Raw genomic sequence first — 20,279 nt, forward strand, 5'->3', positions numbered from 1 at the left:
GAGGCCCCGCTCTCCTGCTGAAGCCGGACAGTCCCTGCGCTGGGAGCTGGAAATGTCAGTGTGGGACTCGGGGGGGCAGCCACGGAGGCGTGGGCAGAAGACGGGTGTGGGACAGCGGGGGGAATGATGCGGTGGTGAAGGTCAGCGTGACAAATGTCATCCTCGCTGTCAGCCACCGCCGCGTGCCTTTGAAGCGCTGTGGCAGAGATGGGCTTTAAGGAGGGATGCGTCGGCACAGGGAGAGATGGCCTGGCAGGCACTGAACTCCTGATGTGTAGATGTAGGAGAGAAGAAAAAAGCTTTGCTGAAAAGCTTGCTTTTTGAATGGATAATTTAATCAGTAACATTAGGTCCTTCCAATTATTTCTTTACATGGGTGCTTCCTATTTATTAATTTACTTCATATAAATCCATCAAGCAGTTGCCACACAGCAAGTAAACAAAAGCACCCCAGAGTTTTCTTGGGAAGGCATAAAAGTAATCGAAGAGGTTAATTATCACTGTTAATTAATTGCTTAACAGATTTGGCTGTGCACAGCATCTCCCTTGGTGCTGGAAAGCCGGGGCCATGGGCTGGGGTGATGGCAGCAGCAGGGACAGCAGGCAGGGTGCCATTGGCAGGCCACTCACGGAGGAATGATGGTCGGGGATCAGCGTATCCAGGCTGGGACAAGGAAGTTTTGTAGAAGCCTCAGGACACCAGGGGTGTGTCCAGCAGCATATTTCCTTACCTTCCAGAGTGATTTGCTTAATCAGCTTTGGCTTCCTGTTCAATCAAGCAGCTCCTTTGGTGGGGCAGTGAGGCCAGAGGGGTTGCCAGGGGTTGCCTTGGGAGAGAAGAAGGTTCAGGGGCTGGAAAACTTTCTCTGAAGAGAACCCTGAAGGAAGTTTAAACTAATTTAGCGTAACAAAGGAAAGGTTAAGAGGTGACTGGATCATCATCTCTAAGTACTTATTTAGAAATAAGCCTTCTGGGAGCAGAGACGTTTAATTTAGAGGACAAAAGCATAACAATACACAATGCTTGAAAGATGAAGACAGGTGAAAATGGGGTGTCTCCCTTGTTAATGCTTAAGATTCCCTGCTAATATGTTTGGAAGGATGGAAGAGTTTCCATCCTTAGGTATCTTCAAATGCAGATTGTAGATCTCTCTAAGAGACAAGCTTGGGGTCAGACAGAAATTATGGGATTGTGTTTCTGTGCCCTGTGTCTTGCACGAGTTCATATGAAATGATTTTATCTGATCCTTTAGCCTTCAGATCTATACATCTCTTTGTAATAACTAACAACTGCCACAAATGTGCTAATTCCATCTGGTAGTTTGCAGATGACCATAACATGATACACTTTATGTTTGCCTCTCCCCAGAATGTGTTTCCAATGTACATCCAGGGCCTCTGTGCCACTGCAGACTGCAGAGCTCCCTGTGAGCGCCTTTTCCCTCAAATGGATTTCAGTGATGCAGCATTTTGCTGTGCTGGTTTTCTGCCCAGGGGTGGCTGAAAACTTGTTGCTGGACAGACTGGTTTAAACATGTTTTGTGGTCCAGGCTCTGCTGTTTACTCAGGGCTACTGAGGTATGCAGTATCCCATCATCTGCAGAGACCATAGGACTTTATTTCTGCTGAGCTCTGGCTACTCGGAAAAGTGACTGTCACTGAAATAGTGGGAACAAATACCTGCTTTTATAGAAAATGGTGCAGTCTGGGAGAAGCAGTCCTCTTCCCCCAGAAAAGTTTAGGTTTCTGCTGCATAAGTCTGAGTTTGCCTGATGAGGACATGTAAAAGCTCTCGTTTTTCCAAATCCTCCTGATTTAAGGCAGCTGCATGGCTTGAATTTCTCCTCCTCAGAGTCCTTGAGCTGCTCAGCTGAGCACTGTGTTAATGCTGGGCTTTGAATTTGCTATTCCTCCCTTGAGTGGCTATGCTCTGTTGCCCAACCATGAGGTAGTTCCTTAGCTGATGAAAATCAGTTTAGCTCCACTGCCTTTGCTCCTCTGTCACATACCCTGGCTTACAGCGTCTCCCACAGCCCGGCACCCCAAGGCAGCCACCTCAGCAACCTCACTTGCCCCCAGGGACCGTGCAAAGGAAGGTGAGGTTTCGCTGGAATTCCAATTAAAGCCCAGTTGGCCGAGGCAGAAATTTGGTGGAGCAGTGCTGTTGTAATCTTGGTCCCAGGGCCAGGACTGGATGCTCATATTTCCTACTCTTTGGAACAGGCGGGTGAAGTGTTGCTCTCCGTGAGCCCCCTTGGTGCTGGTGGTGTGGAGCATTTGACCCGGTGAACATCGTGTATGAGCAGTACAAAGGAAGGCAACATCCCTGCACTAGGACCTTGACTTCAGCCGGCTTCCTGGTGAATTCAAACTTCCAGCATGACTCAGGGTATTGCAGTGAATCTTTAAGATAACATCTTTTGCTTGCCAGCATGTAGGCTGGCTGCCAAAGGTGGGGGAGGAGATCTGTTATGAGTCTTTTGTATGTGCTCATAGTAAATAGATACATGCCAAATTGATTACACTTGCCTTTCTATTTCTCTGCTAGGAATTGAAAGAAAGGAAGAAGTAGTCCCCTGTGGTCTGCCCCAAACCACTGACTTGGTTTCCCAGGTGATTGTAGCTGCCCAGTGGTGCAGCCAGCACACTCCCCAGAAACAACAGCATCAGGATCCAGATTTTGCAGCGTGGATTGAGATCCCTGACTTGCTGGGCAGGATGCTCTCCCACACTCCATGTCTGAATGTGCTGCTGGGCCAGAGAGTGCTGGTGTCCCTGGTGACAGGTGAAGGGAACCAGGATGCAGCCAGGCAAAGAGACATGGGGTGCTGCTGGCTGAGGTCCGAGCTGCCCATGGCAGGGGCACCCTACCTGGCTCAGCCCTCATTCTGCAGAGCTGAGCAGCATGCTGGGCCAGCTCAGCTCCACTTCATGCCCTTAGTCCTTGCCTACTTGCAAAACACCCGGACAGCATCAGTTTTTGATCCAGTGTCTCACTGCCAAACCATTAATTTTTCCAGTTTAAATGCTTAATACAATGGCCTTATTTTGAAGTGTGCCAGCTGAGCTGCCTCTGAGCTGCTTAGGACTGTCATTTCCAACTGTTCTCTGGCAAGATGATTTCTCAAATGATTTAAAAAAAAAAATCAAAGTTCTAACCACATCTGTGGCTGCCTTTATCTCTGGGAACAGTGAAAATTAGCTCGGAAGCCATCAGGTGCTTTCTGAAATGGAAGTCTTCTCCTGCAGACGACACAGCTCCTGGCAGTGGAAAGACCAGCCACTAATGTGGCTCTTGCTGAGATTTCTGGCACCAGTGTTCTGTGGCTGAGTGAAAAGAGCAGCCTAAAACCACCTGATTTAGGCTGTTATCCTAAATCAGCTGTGGGTTCTCTTCACACACACCATCCAGCTGTGCTGATGCACTGGCAGGCTGACCTGGTAAGGAGATCTATAGTGTTAGTGAGTGGTTTTACTTAAGTGCTTCTCTTTTCCTATTAGTTCTTCCTAGACTTCGGTATTGGTCCTCCACCCTTTCCTAGAACAGCTGGCAGAGGAGGCAGCAACACAAAATTTTGCTTCCATGGCAGAGACCAGCTAAGACAGAGAGCACATTAGGAGCCTTCTCTGTGACATACCAACGAGGTTCTACTGGTGTACTGCAGCTGAAGCTCTGTTCCCGTCATCTCTAGGAAAAGTTGATTAGGTCCAGTGGATTGCTGACTTCTTTTATGAAGAAGCTGTAAAAAGTTTTTTTCTTCTGCTAGTGCTTTTCTCCTGGGAGTTGTTGGCAGCGAGAGAGAGGCGAGTGTCTCAGCAATAATACATTTCAAAGTTATTATGCCAGCAGAAAAGAAACACAAGGGTTTGAACTTGGTAATATATATTTTTTTATGACAGGACAGAGCTCTGAAGGGGCCCTCCTGCTGTGCAGACCTCTCTGGGTTTGCAGGGCTCCTGGCTGGCTGCACTGTGGGGTGACGAAGGCTGCAACTGGAATCCAATTTCAGGCCTAATCCTGAGGGAGGTTTCTGCCACTGGGCTGGCTGGGAGAGATGGGATTTGGATGGTACTCGTCTGTCCCTTGGGCATGTCCCATCTTCTGACAGTGGACAGACAGGGGCCCTTCTAGCTACACCTACCAGTCACAGTGGCACATTCAGGTAGCGAGCAGTGCCACCGAGCCTGAACCTTTGTGCTGCTGTGGTAATGGTAGTGCTTTCACATAGGAAATGAGTGTTTTGTCATCTGAGACCTCTTATTTTTGTAATGATTAACCTTCTGCTAATGATTTGATATAATATTGGGTGACATTGAGTGCTGCAATATTGATGTTTAATGTGTTCCAAAGCAAGGGCTCAGGAAGCAATAAAGATTTACTCCAGCTAATGTGTGAGGGCTGGATTGTCCCTGGGCCCTGTGCTCACTGATGGCCTGACATGTTTGCCGTGGTGTGGCAGCATCATCTAACAGAAGCTGAATTTCTGGCTAATAATTTAATGAAGGCTTTTCTGTATTTCCAATTACTGGAAAAAGCCATGATTCTATTCTGATATGTGTTATAAAATCAGCCCTTTGTACTGGAAGGAGCCAGGGGGGAGCACTTCATATCTCTCTTCTGGCTCCTGATCAGTCCTACAACAAAGCCTGCCTGCCCCTTGACAACATGCTGGGCTGTACAGAGGTGCTGCCCATGAGTCTCCCAAATGGAGGAGAGTAGCAGAGGCAGAGCACCTAAATGAGGCACCCACCCAGCCCCAGGACCCTCCATGCCGCACACATGGCTGCGGTAGATGGAGCTGGCACAGGCTGACACCACAAATAAGATGGCGTGGGAGGAAAACTTGGAAGGACAAATTACTGTGAGTATTGATTCCCCTGACTGCTTGCAGAGGGATTTCATTTAGCAACACTGCCAATGACATTATGTGCAGCATCTTGTCCATGGCTGGTTCAGTGGCATTAAGAGAATTACTTTGGCCTAATGAATAGGGATAAGAATATTTCAACCTCCTCCCTGGAAAGTAATGGTGGATCATCAAGTGTGCAGCCAAGTTCAGGTCTAGTCACTTGCCAAGTGAATGCAAATGACAGGTTGTTTTATTTAATGGATGCCATGGCGTGTTGGCCAAAACTGTTGTCTCTTTTCTTTGCAGATTGGTTTTCCCCCCTCTCTTCTAAATCAGATGTTGTCTCTGCTCCTGATAGGCTTTTTTTTCTTTCAAGCAGAAGACATTTTTGCTGACTCTTGCACTGAAATCTGTCTGTAGATTGCACCAAAACTCCTCTATCAGCTGTATTTTATGCTGTGCTAAGGGAAGAGGCAGAAGCTGGTATGCTGGTAATGGTCACTGCTAGCCTACAGTGGGGCCGCAGCTCCCTGTCTCCTTCCAGCTCGGAACCAGTGAGATGCTCCATCGATGTCACTGCTGCCCCATCACTGGGACCACAGGGACATTGTGGAGTCCTACACTCTGGCATTGGACCATTTGCTGGCACGGTGGCCTGGGAGCACCTGGGCTGTGGTGCACTTGTGTTTGTGTGGAGCCCTTGCTCTTGCAGCACTCCAGAACCTCTGCTGCAAGCTGCCATTCAGCCAGTGCCCCACAACTGCTCCCCTCCAAAGCCTTCCTCCTCTGGCATGGCTCATGGAAGTGCTGCTCATCCCAGCTGCTGTTGTTGTCAAGAGGTTTGCAGGGGTGAAAGTTCCTGTGAATGGCCAGCCCCTCATTTGCTGCACACTCACTCAGTCCAAGAGTGAGTTGGGTGCTCTGAGCTGCAGGGTCCAGGTGGTGCTAAAGCACAGCTGCATCCCCAGCACAGGGCCCAGCCAGCCAAGGCCAGGGGCATTGCAGATGGGGGCTCCCATTCCATCGGGGCCTGGATTTAGTGCTATACATGCAGTGACTCTTTGAACACAGGCTGTGCCTCACCACGGCTCACAAATTACATCAGCATGAGATAAAATATCATCACAAACTAATATTCTCAGATGGGACACAGTGTTTTGCTTCATATAGCAGTGAGGATTTGCAATGGTCAAGGGTGAGCTTTTTCCCTCTTCTTTTGTCAAAAAACCAGAAAGTGTTTGCAAAGTAAACTCTGACATTTCAGCTAGACTAGTCACCTTCCAAATGAAATGGCTGTTACTGCTCACTGGCAGTTAATCCTTGCATGGAGATTTTTGCTTAAAGAGCTGGAGGGAGGTGGAGTTTTTACTTATTTGTTCAGAATCAGAGTTCTATCCTAATTAATTTTTTAGTTGACAGGTTTCTGCTTTGTTTCTCCAAGTGTTTTGATGTATGAGCAGAGATGTCGCACGGGATGTGTGTTTGCAAAAGAGGCTGATGGGAAAGATCAAAACTGATTTGTTTTGTTTGCAGAGAAAGAGGCACCAGATCTGTGAAACAGGGCAGGGAGTGACTGAAGGCCCCAGACACCAACATTTTCAAGCTGAAATTGTGACTGTAAGCTGCTGACCAAAGCCTTTCTGACCTTGCAGAAGCCACAATTTCATGTCAGATGTCTGTTACATCCTGGTGCCCCCCTCCCAACCTGCCCTGAACAAAGTAACTCAGCACAGACTTGGGAATGAGCCCAAGGACTTCTCTGTCTCCAAGGCTGAGCACAGGAAGGGGCTGCCGAGCGATTTAGGAATGAGCTGGGCTGGGAGAAATGCTAGACAGGTCTCTGACCGTTTGCAAATAAGCTTCAAAATCATGCTTACAATAGGGCTGCAGAGCTGCCTTTTGACTGGAACCATGCCTGGAAAATGTATTTCCCAAGTGGGGACTTCAGCCATTACAAATCCCTGACTGATGTGGTCGAGGAACATGGCAAACACATGACCCATTACCATGATCCACCAGGCTGGATCCTGCTAATGTGCTTGTTTAACCCTCTCCAGCACTACCCAGAAGCTTCTGCCTCTGAGTGTCTCTAGTGTCAGCCCTTCCTGGTGCAAACCCCCATCCCCACAGGCACAGGCAGATGGGAGCTCCCTGGAGGAGAGCTGGCCTGGCTGCTGGGAAAGCAGCAGTGAAGAGCATGGGAACAGGCAAGGAGCTGTCTGCACTACTCCCACGGAGCCTGGGAGTGAGTGCTTGCTTTGAGAGCTTATTAGGGCAGTGGCTTCAGTGCTGCATAGGGTGGGACAGGGGATTGTCACCTCTTTCCTGACACCTGACTTCTGAAAACTATCAGTCCCCCTGGTTCTCTTTTTTCTGCCTTGCTTACTTGCAGCCTTTGTCCTTCATGGCAAGCTGTTGCCAGGGTGGAGGACTGTGGTGTGGAGTTTATGATGGTCATCCTTTTTGGGCTCCATAGCAAAACCTGTATGCTTTATGGGCACGGTGTCATGGTTTTGGGGACCTTAAGGGCATGGGCACCATGTGAGAAGCTCCCTGTCCCACCCTGCAGTTTGCTGAGGATGTTCACCTCCATAGGCAGAAAATGAGCTGCCGTTGTCCTTCACAAGCTGTTCTAACTTCTTTCTAACAGGGCTCCAAAAGCACAGTCTGCCTGGAATGATTGTCATCCATAGCAGCATTGTGGCTGGGCCTGAAGCTGGAGCCAACTGAGGCACTGGCTGAGATGCACAGACATGGAGCCGGGTGCTCTTGCCTTTCCAAAGAGCTGTGGGACTGTGTCCTGATGTTGGCATAGGCTGGCATTGTCCTTGGTGAATTTAGAGGATGTTTTTACACAGTCGTGGCTGGGAAGGATTGAAGAGGGTTTCTTCATCTTTTTAAACAATAGGTAGCAGCAAAATCCATCCCCTGCCTGTTTTAAAGACAGCTCCTTTTCCTGATGGGTAGATAGATATAATGAGATTCTCAAACTCGTAAATCTGCTGTGACTTTATTGCCTGCATCTGTTGGAGATGATGTGAAGAGAACTTCATACAGAGAGGACTCTTGAAAGGTTACAAAGGGAACCAGCAGTCTTCAGAAAATCTTCATCTAGAGAAAGCAGCCAAGAAAACCCACGTAGAAGAAAGCACTTGAGCTGGATGAATAGGTGTCAGGGATGAATGCAAGTGACACCGGCAATGGGGCACCTTGTGAAAGCAAACTGAAGCTAGTCCCCGTGTGGGACAGCTGTGGTGCAGGAGCCAGCCTGTGGCTGCTGTGCACAGGCTCCAGCCCAGCAAGGGGCTGGCCAGCACCCCTGCTCTCCCACACGACACCCCTGTGCTGACAAGGTGGGGTGCAAATGGGACAGAGTGGGAATGTATTGTGGCTTTTTTATTTGCCCTTCAGTGAATGTTGCTCCCATTTCAGCCTCTGCCCCGAGGCAGGGACACTGGTAAGAGGCATCCCTGTAGCTTAGACCTTCCTCCAGGTTTCTGGGTCTGCCACAGTGGTGGGGTGATGGAACATCATGGCCTCACCATATCCCTATGCTGCTCCACCTTCCCTCTGGGCTCTCACAGGGTCACCTGTGGGACTAGGGATATGGGAATGGAAAAGGCTGTAGGAAATGGCCACAGAAATAAACTGCATGTTATGCTGGTTGTTAGATCAGTGGGCATCTTAGCAGCACCCAGCTGTACTTGTTGAGGAGCTTTGGTCCGAGGCCTGGCAAAACCCTGGAAAGATTCCAGCAGCTCCTGAGCAGGGTGGCTGTTTCTCAGCTGGGACAATTTGCTCAATGTGGCCGTGGCCAGGAGAGTGGCAGGAAAATGAGATGTCCCAGCCTGTGCCTTGCCCAGGACCAGTGGCCAGGAAGCTGTGACTGCCAGGCAGGGGACTGAAAATAGTGAAAGTGGGCTGGAGATGGTACCAGAAGGTGCAGCCTGCTCCCAGAGCACAAGCTGTCAGGCAAGGTCATGTCTATAGTGTGATACAATGATGTCCTCATGATGTCATAATGCAAGCTAGCAGCTATTTTAGTGGCAGAGCTAAGACTTAAACCTTCCACTTCCTATTGCAAGGGGGAAGATGTGTTTGCTATCTTTCCTGCCCCAGGTAGCCTCTGCTCTTGCTGGCACATCACCCTTGCTGAGACAGGGAGGCAATCCTGAAAGCAGAGCTGCAAGTGGGGAGGGAGCAGATGACATCTTTAAGCTGTGATCATTGAAGAATATTAACTGCTCTTGGGCTTTGTGACTGCCAAAAAGTGATGCTTGAGCAATGTGGCGCCAGGAATCCTGAAGTCACTTTTGTAGCCTTGGAAAATGCAGCTGCTTTGGGATTTCAGCCCAAGACGGCTGTTATTATCCACTGTGCAGAATGAAGCTTCTGTTGGGAGCTTTTACAAAGGCCATCAGTCTTCCCAAATAGTGGTTGTTTTTATCACCTGGCAGTAATGATACTCTCTGGTCCCTTTAATATCTGAGTGTGTTCCCAAAGTGAGACCAGGAAACTCATTTAGGGCTCGCCCCCTCCGAGGGAAACAGCTTACAATTTTCTGCCAGGTAGCCCTACCGTTGTGAGAATGGGCTCGACTCACCTAATAAAAACCTTGCTGACAGACACGACCTCCTGGAGGTTTATCTGAGTCGTTTGTTGCGGACCAGAGCAACATATATCAGGGCTGAAATAGGTGCCAAGCAGCAATCCTAATGCACGCCGTGTCTGCTGTAATTGATTTGCAGGCAGGACAAATACCCGGTGGAGAGCACAAGGGGCCCTGCCTACTCTCCCAGCTAAAGTGTTATAACACTGTGTGAAATCGTATTGCTGAAGCCCCTGGCTAAAATCCATCTTGTGGCCTGGCTGGTTGTAAAGCTGCATGATCCAAAATATCCCCATCCCTGCATGCACTGGCTGGGGCACTTGGGCTTCAGTTCAGAAGGAAACATATTAAAAAATGGATCAAAAGTTATGACTCTTGCCAATAATGTGTGTGCAGCATTGCATGGGCATTGGCTTCCATTTTTTGCCAATGCAGTTTTATTGTTCCTCTAGGTCAATATTGAATGAGGAAAGGCTTAAAACTTGAGGAAGCCATTTAAAACCACAGGGAGTTATGAATTTTAGGGATGGCTAAAGTTGATGGGGATGGCTTGGTGTGGTAGTGTGGTGTAAAGCAGGTGATGGCTCTAAGAACATCCCAAATTCCCTACACAAGGAAACAGCCTTAAGTGATCATCTGGCATCTACTACATACATGTGGGGCCAGCTGTGGTACTGCCTCCCCTTTGCTCAGCTGGGGAGCTTGATGGGAGGAGTCCCTGGAGGGGTGTAAAACATTACTGGACACCTCTAAGCAGTCTCCCCAAAAATACAGGCTGGCTAGGGAAGCAGGCAACAAAGAGAAGCTGCCATCTCCTGTGAGCTTCTTAATTTCATCAGCTGTGCAGGGCTGCTTCACCACGCATCCCCCCCCGGCATGGGATCAGGCGGAATTAGAGATTTGATCCTTGGGAAGGGCTGGGGGAATGTCTTACAGTGTGAAACTGGAGGAGCTCAGCTTGTTTAGCTTATTAAAAAGAAGATCAAGAGGTGACTTAATTGTGCTGTGTGAGGTACCTTCATGGGGAGAGAAAGGCAGGTATTAAAAAGCTGTTTAATCTAGAGGAGAAAGGCATCGCACGAGCCTGCGCCTGGAAGCTGAAGCCAGACAAATTCAAATTGTGAATCAAACAGACCTTTAAAAAAGCGAATGTTAATAAAGATTAAACTACCCAGGAGAGCCATGCATTCCCTTGCCTTTGATATATTTAGACACAGACAGGACACATTTCTGCCCCATACACTTGAGCCAAACAGGAGTTACCGGGCTTGGTAAGGAGTAATTGAATGCCAGCCGTGGCCCTGCATCAGGGAAGGTCAGGTGAGATGATCTAATGGTCTCTGCTGGCCATCAGTGCTCCCATGCCTGGAGGCTGTGATTTGTGTGCCTGTGATCAGGCAGCTGGCAGGGACACAGCTCTACCAAGAAAAATCAGTGGAGAAACACAAGGAACGTGGCACTGTGTCAGAAGGGATAAGAAGACAAGTGAAGACTGATCTGTATGTGGAGAGTCAAAATACTAGAAAGGAAAGGCTTTTAGCCAGAAAAAGGCTTTTTATGAAAAAATCATTAGCAGACATGTACATTTTTTGTGCTTAGCTACCCCTAATTTTCCTCACAATTCATTACAAATAAAACCATTCCTCAAGTTTCATGTTGACCAGGAAATCAAGGCATTGATATGAAAGTCTTATTTAGGGAAAGACAAAGACAAGTCATATCCCAATTTCATGTAAGTAGAGTACAGTGAAACAATACCTGAAAACCTCAGAGAGGCCCAGGAGTGGCTCAGGAACCACTGCTCACTTGGCAATGCTGAAGTATGTTGTGAACTTATTTTCCTCTTTATTTTTATGAGCCACTCCCCAAGGCTGGCAGTTGAGTGCGAACGCAGAAAGGAGCTGCTGTGGGTTGTCCCTCATAATTTTAATAATATTTGGATTCTGCAGAGCTTATCTCCTGCTCTGTGCCCTAAGTCCCTGTCCTGCCCCTGGGGATGGCCTGCCCAGAACAGGATTCTGAGATGCAGCACAGAAGTGTGGAGGGAAGCACTGGGCCTCAGCTGCTCCCAGGCCAAGTGAAGGGCTCCTGCAGCAAAGGGTGGAGCCCGAGAGAGGATCTTGCTGAGAAGTTGTTGTTCAAGGTGCTTTTCATAATATTTAAAAAAATGTGTTTGCTTCCGCTTGCAAATGTTCAAACATCTTTAAAGTGTCTGTGATGCCAAGCTGCTTCTCGCCCTGTTTCAAGAGAAATAAGCTTTCTTTAAAGAAAAGGAGCCACAAAAAGCGCAGCGAGCCCAAAGTTAACAGCGAGCAGACCGAAACTAAATTAACACCAGCAAGATTTCAGCTGCCCCTCCGAAATATTGTGTCTCACGGCAAAGGGTCTGCGAAAAGATGGGAGAACAGATTGCTTTAGCGCATCTTCTTGGTGTCTCTGCAGCACAGATGAAGCTCAGGCTGGGTCCCCTTCCCCTTGCCAAGCCTGCAGTGAGGACTCACAGCCCCCAAAAGTGGACATTCGGAGGGGCAGGCTCGGCAGTGCCATGGACACCCGTGGATCCAGCACCACAAGGGGATGAGACTTGGGACACTGTATCCAGAAAGTTTAGAGAAGCATCACCTACAAAACCTGAGTGTGAGCCCAAAAAAGAAGCAGTGAAGGCAAGGGACAGGGAAGGAGAGCCTGGTCCTTCTGTACTGCCATAAATTGGAGGTGAGAGAATGGGAGCATTAGTTGTTGGCCATGGTGTCACAGCTCCGTGTGGATTACATTGGCTGGCTTCAGTGATGAAAATAGGCAGCCAGCAGTGAGTTCCTCTTTGTAACAGAAAATAGTCAAAACAGCTTGAAAACTATTCATAATGAGAGCTCTGAGAACAGCCAATTCTACACACACGGAGTGAATACTGTCATTAAGCACTCTTTGGATGACAGTCCCAGCAGTTCATTATCCCCCATCACTGCTTTGGGAGGGTGGTGGAGGAGAGAGAGGGGTAAGTTTTTTTTTCAATAATCCTTTTTTTCTTTTTTCTAAATTAATCTCCACTGTAAAGCAGAGCACCAAAGGAGCAGTATAAAGGCAGCATCCTGCCTCACCAGTGACCTCTGAGGCTGGAGCGTGGGGCTCTTGTAAAAACCAATGCCACCAAAAACACAGTCCCAACCTTGATTTTATTTAATTTGCTAATGGATTGTATTTATCCTTTCCTTTTTATTTATTTTTTTTTCTTGTATGGTGTCTGGATGTATTTTCTTCCTCTGTAAGTGCAAACAAAAGTTTACTTTTAACACCCTAGATAACATTTCTGACTCATATTAGGCAGTGCGTCCAGCAGATGTGAGCTCCAGCCTCACCACCCATTCACCATGAATGATGCAGCAGATGCTGGGAGCCTCCTTCTCCTTGAGAAGATACTCCCCTGCAGGTTGTGCCTTCTTTGTGTGGATGCAGGTGGGTGTCTCGGGCTGTAACTGTGAAGCCCCTCTGTGTAGGGACTGCGGGGCAGGGGGACATCCAGGAGGAACAGGTCTCCCTGCCCTTGTCCTGCAGTGGACCAAATCCTGTAGTTCCCTGTACTTAGGGAAGAGGTGCAGGATGCTGAGCTGGGTATGGGAAAAGGTCTGGCAGCACTGTCCATGTTTGCAGGCCGTGCCATAGTGTATCCTGCCTAGGCTAAATGGGGATGTCAACTGGAAGTGTTTTATAATTAGTTTATAATTAGCCCTTTCTTTGAAGAAGTGTTTGTTTCTGTCAGGGACTGTATTACAATGCACATTGGGTCTCCTAACCAGAGGTTTTTAGGATGTGAATATCCCTGCACTCCCAGAGGAGAACTCTGTGCCCTTGCCTGGTCAGAGGAGCCCAGTACCCTACCACTGCCATCCAAATTCATCAGGTCATCCCTTGGCATCAGGAGGAACACTTGTTAAAACTTGTGCAAATATTTCCCCAGCCTGCAAAGTCACCTGGGCAGCTGTGATGAGTCACTGTGGCTGTGTGTGGCTCCCTGCACTTCATCAGCATTATCTTTGCTTCATCTCCAGTATCTGAGGAAAGCATCATAACTTATTCCGTAGTCAGAATGCTGAATCTCTTCAATTCCAGCAACGCTGCTGTGTTCACAACCTTGTGATTATCCTGAGACTGATAACCTCAGGCAGAGGTGTTAATTTTTTAAGTCATTGAGCAATGTCCTGCTTGTGACACTGGATATCCAGAAATACAAGATACAGGAGCCCTTCCCATCCTCCCAAATCACTCACCAAACCCTCTACCTTTCCACCCAGCCTCACTGTCCTCTCAGCCCTTGAAAGAGATCCTGATTTAGAGCTGCTCAGCAGCAGGTCCCATTACAGCCCCCTGCTCACATGCTGTGGTCTGGCATCATTGCATGGCACGGACTGCAGAGCACTATTGGAATGGTTTTATCCAAGAGCAGTACACTGCTTGTTCCCAAGTGTGGCACTGCTCTGTTTTAATGAGCTTTGGACATGGCATTGTCAGCAGAGCCCTGACTGTTTGATGATGGCCACTGGGGATAATTAATCCAGTGTGTGCCCAGAGCCCCGTGCCTGCCTGTGGCCCTGGCTGGGGCAATGCCAGCTGGGGCAATGCCAACAGCATGGATGGGCTGTGGCTGAGATGTGAAACTGCCTTAAAGGGGCTGACTGTTACCCATCTCTTCCTCTTAAATTGAGGCTAACATTGTTTCTAAACTCATAGTCCAACTTCTTCCTTTAGAAAAAAGGAAAAAAGAGACTATTTTTGAAAAACAGATTCCAAGTGGGATTCTGTGACTCACTCCATGATGCTACCAGGCCCAGATTAGGATGCTCCTTGCTGATACATGTGTCTGCACCTGGTGTCCACAGAGCTGGTGGGGGCAGGGGTGGGGCTCCTCATCCCAGGGAAAGGGCTCATGTGCTTTGCACCACCCCCTTCCCGGAATCCCCAAGGCACACAGCCTCATGGGGGTGCCTGGGGAAGGGTTAACTGTGCTGCTGCCTTTGCCTTTGGCCACTTCAGCCACTTCATGTTTGTCCCAGCCCTTTGGAGTGTGCTGCTGCTGCAGCTGGAAGGAACTGCTTGAATGGCATAAAGTGCTTGTGTATTTGAAGTTCAGAAAAGCAAGAGTTACTGAGATGGCTTTCCCTTTCCAGGAGGAAAGCCAGAACTGGAACTGTTGTTTTCTTCCTCCTTCTTTCCTCTTAACCAAAACCGTTTTTAAACGTTTCAGCAGGTAACCACAGCCTGTGTGTCAGAAAGAGCCGTGGAAAACTCCTTCTGCTTCATGAAATTGATGTGGCACATTTGTCACCCTCCTTGACACAACTGGTCCACCACGTGTTGGCAGGGAAGTGGCACCTTCCTGACACTGGGATTTTCTTGCAGTGGCAGCAATGGGCAGTGGTAAAGGGACAGCCTGTGGCAGGAAGAGGCACAGCTTTCCTGCTTATCCCCATCCTCATCTCTGCCCAGGCTGGGAGGGCTGGGAGGCCTCAGATGTGCTTTTGGCTCAGGGTGTTTAGGCAGGGTCACCACCACCTGGGAAAGCACCCCCAGAAGGCTCCAGGCCAGGCTCCCATCACCCCCCTTGTGTGGGTGCACAGGAGGGATGTGGTGAGCACAGGGATGGGTGCCACAAGCCACATCTGCTTGGCTGAAAGAGCATGTGTCACCCATAGGGAGCACCAGGCCTGGTTTTCTATGTGTTTGCAGAATATCTCCTCATCCAACAAAATAAATAAATGGATAAATAAGAATTGCTGGGCGAGATGTGGTGGCAGGGTGCCAGTCTCAGCACAGCCAATTCATTTTCAGTTCTCATTAATTTGGACTGACCTTTGCTCACATTTCAACCATGAGCACGTTCAAAACAAGGCAGACATTTAACTCTGTTTTGGGCAACGTTACTCTAATGTGGCTTTTTTTTGCATAGCTCTCTCTTTTATGGTAAGCAAATGTACTGCCAACTTTTCTCTTGCTATGTACACCAGCGAAGGGAACCAGATGCTTTGTGTTTTCCTCCGAAATGTATCTGAATGTTGTTTTTTGTTTAGTGTTTCGGAGGGAGGGCTGGCTTACAGACAGCATTTCATAAAGCCAGTCCTCACTGCACGCTGTTTCCCAACTTACAGCGGCTCCTGGCTGCGGCTCCTGGCTGGATTTGCCGTCTCTCCTCACAGTGTGGCAGCAGCCCTGAGGCGCTGAGGGGCTGATTCCCAGCTGTCCCACTCTCAGTGGGGCTTGGCTGCCTCTGGGGGAGACCCCACTGGAGGGGTCCCTAGTGAGGTGTGGTGAAAGGTGTGGGGCTGGGCAGGCTCATTCCACTGACTTCTTGCGCAATAGACCATCCACAGCCTGGCCCTGTGCAATGGCCATGGCTCTTGAGGAAGCTCTGGGATCAGCCTGGAAACACATCCCAGGGGAAAAAAATCTCCAGTTCATTGATGGGGTTGGCTGGTCATGGGGAGCAGGATGTGGGGTTAGCCTGGTGAGTGCTGCTCTGCCTCTGGAAATGGAGGAGTTTCACTCCCGAGGACAGTGGGACTGTATGAGGCTGCCTGTGCCCACCCCTCCTTGCCGGGGAGCTCGGAGCTGGTGTTCTGCATGGTGGGGGCTGCTCCTCCTCCTGTCCATGCAGACCTGAGCTGTTGAAGCCAACTCAAGAAATTCTTGTTGTGCAAGAAAATCATGCAGTCTTGGGCAAGATTGTCAAAAATACCTATGCCACCAGGGCACTTCTGGCCATTTAAAATAATTTTCCTCCTCTACCTCCATCAGTACTTCTGCTGCTATTTTTATAATCACTCTTCTGCTTTCAACTCCTTATCTTCTTTAGCTTACCCTCTCCTTTTCGCACTTCATGCCCTAAAATCTTTTCATCTTTTTTTTTTTTTTTTTTTTTTTTTTTGTCTGATTGGGCTTTATTTCTTCTCCTCTGCCAGATTTATGTGAATTGTCAAGTCCAGCAGCCGTTTGTCTCTGCCTGATGACAGACTTGTGTCCCACCCCCCTCTGAAATCAGATTCATGGCTGTTCTTTAAGGCCCTTTAATATTTTAATGCTCTGACTATAAATTCCATTTTCTCTAAGCTTCAATCCTTCTGCGGGCCTTCCCGCGGAGGGCCGGCGGCGGCCCCCCCGCTCTCCGCCGTGATTTGCGGTGTGTCACAGGCGGCGTTTGCCATGGCTTTGCTCCACGCACGGGAGAGGAGGGCAGGGGAGGGGAGCGTAGCAGGAATTCGCTTTTCCTTAAGCTCAAACGATTCTTCAAACCTTGACAGGAATTGACTTTTTTTTTTGCTTTCAAGACATGATTTGTTGTGGGCTTGTTGTGCTTTTTATTAAAATGCTCTCGTGGAGTGCTTAGAAAGGTTGGCTTTGCACAGCCTCTGCCTCCTTCTTTAATAAATGCAGCCTCGGCTTACAGTTTTTCCCTCTGATGTGTCAGCTGGGGGACTCGCTCTCCATCTCAAATACACCCAGACTGCTTAAATCATCCTTATTTCTCTCAGAGGGAAGAGAGACTTTTGCTCTCCAAAACTTTTCACACCCTAAGTTAATAAAACTTCTCTGCTGAAAGGGATGGATGTGACACTGTGCTGAGGATTTCATGGCCGAGTGCTGGATTATTGCAGTGGTGTAAAAGGCTCCCCAGCCTTGGTAAGCACATTAAATGTCTTCTTAAAATATGAGGTTGAAATGCATTTGGCAACGGCTGCGTTGCTCAACACAGCCCATCACTGAGGTGTCCTGTGCCTCTGCTGAAACCACTCTGCCTGGGAGTGTGCTTCTAGGGCTGCAAAGAGAGCTGGGCTGGGAGCCAGGGCACAGTTACTCTGTATAAACCTGAGAGACCATGAGGGCAAAAACAGGGCTAGAAATTTTGAGTTTTTGTAAAGAAGTCAAGTCTGTTATTAAGCATGAGATTGGCAGCTGATCCAAAGGGTGACAAAGCAGCCCTGCACTGCGCCAGGAGGTACCTGATAGGAAATTATCAGCAACATCTGGGACAGCTATTTTTCTCTAGGTTTGTAAACATTTAACCAAGGAAATGCTAGCAAAGTCTATTGCAGCAAACAGTCCTGAACCACCAGCATGGGCTGGCTCATCCTGCAGCCCTCCACCCACTGCTACAGCACAGGGAAGTAGAGCTGTATTCCCTCCCTTGATTTTTGGCCAAGGTGGGGATAGAGCTGCTGAGTGTTTAATTCAGTGCTTTCCATTTCGGATATTAGTAGTGCAACTGAGTTACGACACAGAAGATGAGAGGGGCGTCATTCTCTCTCAACACATTCAGGATTAGTTATTTTCCCATTAAACTGCTTTAGACACGGTGAGTTTGTTGCCTCAAACGGGTCACTGAATGTAACAGGAGTTACATAGATAGGAAAGCCTAGTCCTACCTGATTAGTGTGAGTGACAACAGGGACCTATTGAATTCAATGCAAATTTTGCTACAGATGTATACAGACCAAAACTCAGTGTCACCCTCTGTATTTACATCACAAGGCTCTACTGAGTCGCCACAGTAAGGCTGGAAGGACACAGCAGGGACACAGCAATGGTGATACTGGCTGCAGTCAGGTCCCCAGTGCCCAGCTCACCAGGAGTCAGCACCTGGGGGTTCACCAACACGTCTCATGGCCAGGTGAGTTTGTCCATTTGGGATGTAAAGAGGGAAGATGTGACCTATTTTGATATAGCTGTTGAACAGAGCCATTCAACTTTCATGGGAAGGGGCCATTGGGAGTTTCCCAATGGAGAGAAAGTGCCTTTATGGGTGCTTGTCATCATGTTTTAGGGGGCCTGGCAGTTATGGATGCAATGGACAGGCTCCCTGTGGTCCCTTCAGGGAGGAAGTGGAGCACCAGCCTCCCTGCCTGCAAAGTCATTGTCCACGGCAAAGCTGGCACCAGGTTTTGCTCAGTCCTGCTGGATGGCTGGCTATAGTGCCAGTCTCCAGGAGACAGAGGCGTTCTTCAGAGAGAGACAGAAGAGAGTGAGGCAACGGGAGGCTCTACTTGCACCTGCCTGCAATTAATTAATTACAAATCCACTCATTAGCTCAGCCCCATGGCTCCCCTTACTGCCAAGCCCCCAGCTGTCCAGAGAGCAAGTCATTATTTGAAAAGATTTCCCATTAAATCCAAAAGAAAAGGAATATTCGAAAGAAGGGGCAAGAGAAACAGCAAGGGTGCACATACGATTGCAATCAACTCTAAAGGATGTGCTGGAGTGGCTGGATCCCCATCTTGGAGCAGCCCGAGAATGATGAAACCAATTTCATTAGCCTGCCCTGATTACTCTTGTGCCATATGAAACACCCCCCATGGCTCCCCACTTGTCCAGCCTCTGCTTGCAGTGGGTACCTTTGTGTGCATGGCAAATGCACCAGGGCACTTTGGGTCCGACCCCATCCTGCCAGCTCCATGGTGACCCCATCCAAGGGTAATCCCAGCTTGTGCGGGAAAAAAACGCCTCAAGATTTCAATTTTCCTGCAGTGGGTGCCTGCCTCCCCTTGGTACCCAGGCAGCAGCTTCAGCCCAGCTCACAGGCTTTTAACCTCAGCCAGAGCACACATCTGCTTTGCCCGCTGTGTTTCTATTACCTGCTCTCTGCTCCCTGCGTTAGCGGAGGCTCCCCTTAAACCGCAGTGATTTACAGGCGGTGTTACGGCACGACAGGTCTGACACTGATTGAGTCGCTTATCTGCCGTCTCCGTCCTGCTCTCTGACAGCCTCTCCCCCAGGTATCAATCTGCACATCAGTTCTTTATTCCTAGGTGAGAGGAGAGCTGTCAAGGTTGCAGCTACACTGTCATCTTCATCTAAGCTGCCAGCCACCCTTCATCGCTTAAAGACCCTCTGTAACACACAGACGCTTTGGGAGGGGGTCACCCTGTTGGAGATGGCAGCAAAATTTCATTTGCTCTTAAGTTGCCCAGAGCTTGATGGATTGGCTCTCATTTGTCAGGGTGCCCATAAATAAACAAGAGTTTCCAAGCTGTAGGTTCCCCCCACCACAGCTTCTGCTTTCTGCAGCTCTGCAGTGGCTCCTGGCTGCCTGCTACAGGGTACCGGGACCCCTGTGAGACACGAGGCTCCCTGGGCCTGGGCTGCCACCAGGGTGGTGTGACAGAGCAGAGGGAGGGCAGAGAAGATAAGTATGTGGAGCCAGGCTTGGCACTGGGGTTTGCCAGAAGTCCCCACTGTCTTTGTGGTGAAGAATAGGGCTGAAGCTGAACTTCAGAACACCACCCCCATCCCAGTTGCTGCTCACTTTGGCAGGACAGAAACAGGACAGGGATACACTGGGACACCAGCACCTGTACCCTCGTGAGGCAGACAAACTGCGACAGGCTGGCCCCCAACAGTGTACTTAAGTTCTAAATTATTTTTCTAAATGATTTTTCTAAATGATTTTTAGCCTAAAACTGCATTCCTCTCTGGGATCACTGGCAGCACTGGGCCATGACACAGGGTGACAGGAAAGGATCTGCATCCACTTTGGGGTTTACTCTCAGGTGCTGCTTTTGGGCCAGAACAGCTTCCAGCCATTCCCAGCTCTGATAGGAGACGCTCTGTGTGTGTGCACTGGGTCTGTGTTAAAACCCCATGTCACCTTGGTGTGCCACGCAGCCTGGGGTAATCCAAAGGGACAGGCAGTGCACAGCAAAGGAGAGCAGTGGGCATGGCCCTGTGTCCCTCCAGGTGCACCTCATTTTGCTGGGGCTTCCGCTACCCACAGCCCTCTGCAGTTTGGTCTCCTTGTTTCTGCTCTTTCATGTACAAAAAAGTTACTGAAACAAAAA

Source organism: Parus major, chromosome 7, assembly GCF_001522545.3.
Source record: "Parus major isolate Abel chromosome 7, Parus_major1.1, whole genome shotgun sequence".
Classification (NCBI taxonomy): Eukaryota; Metazoa; Chordata; class Aves; order Passeriformes; family Paridae; genus Parus; species Parus major.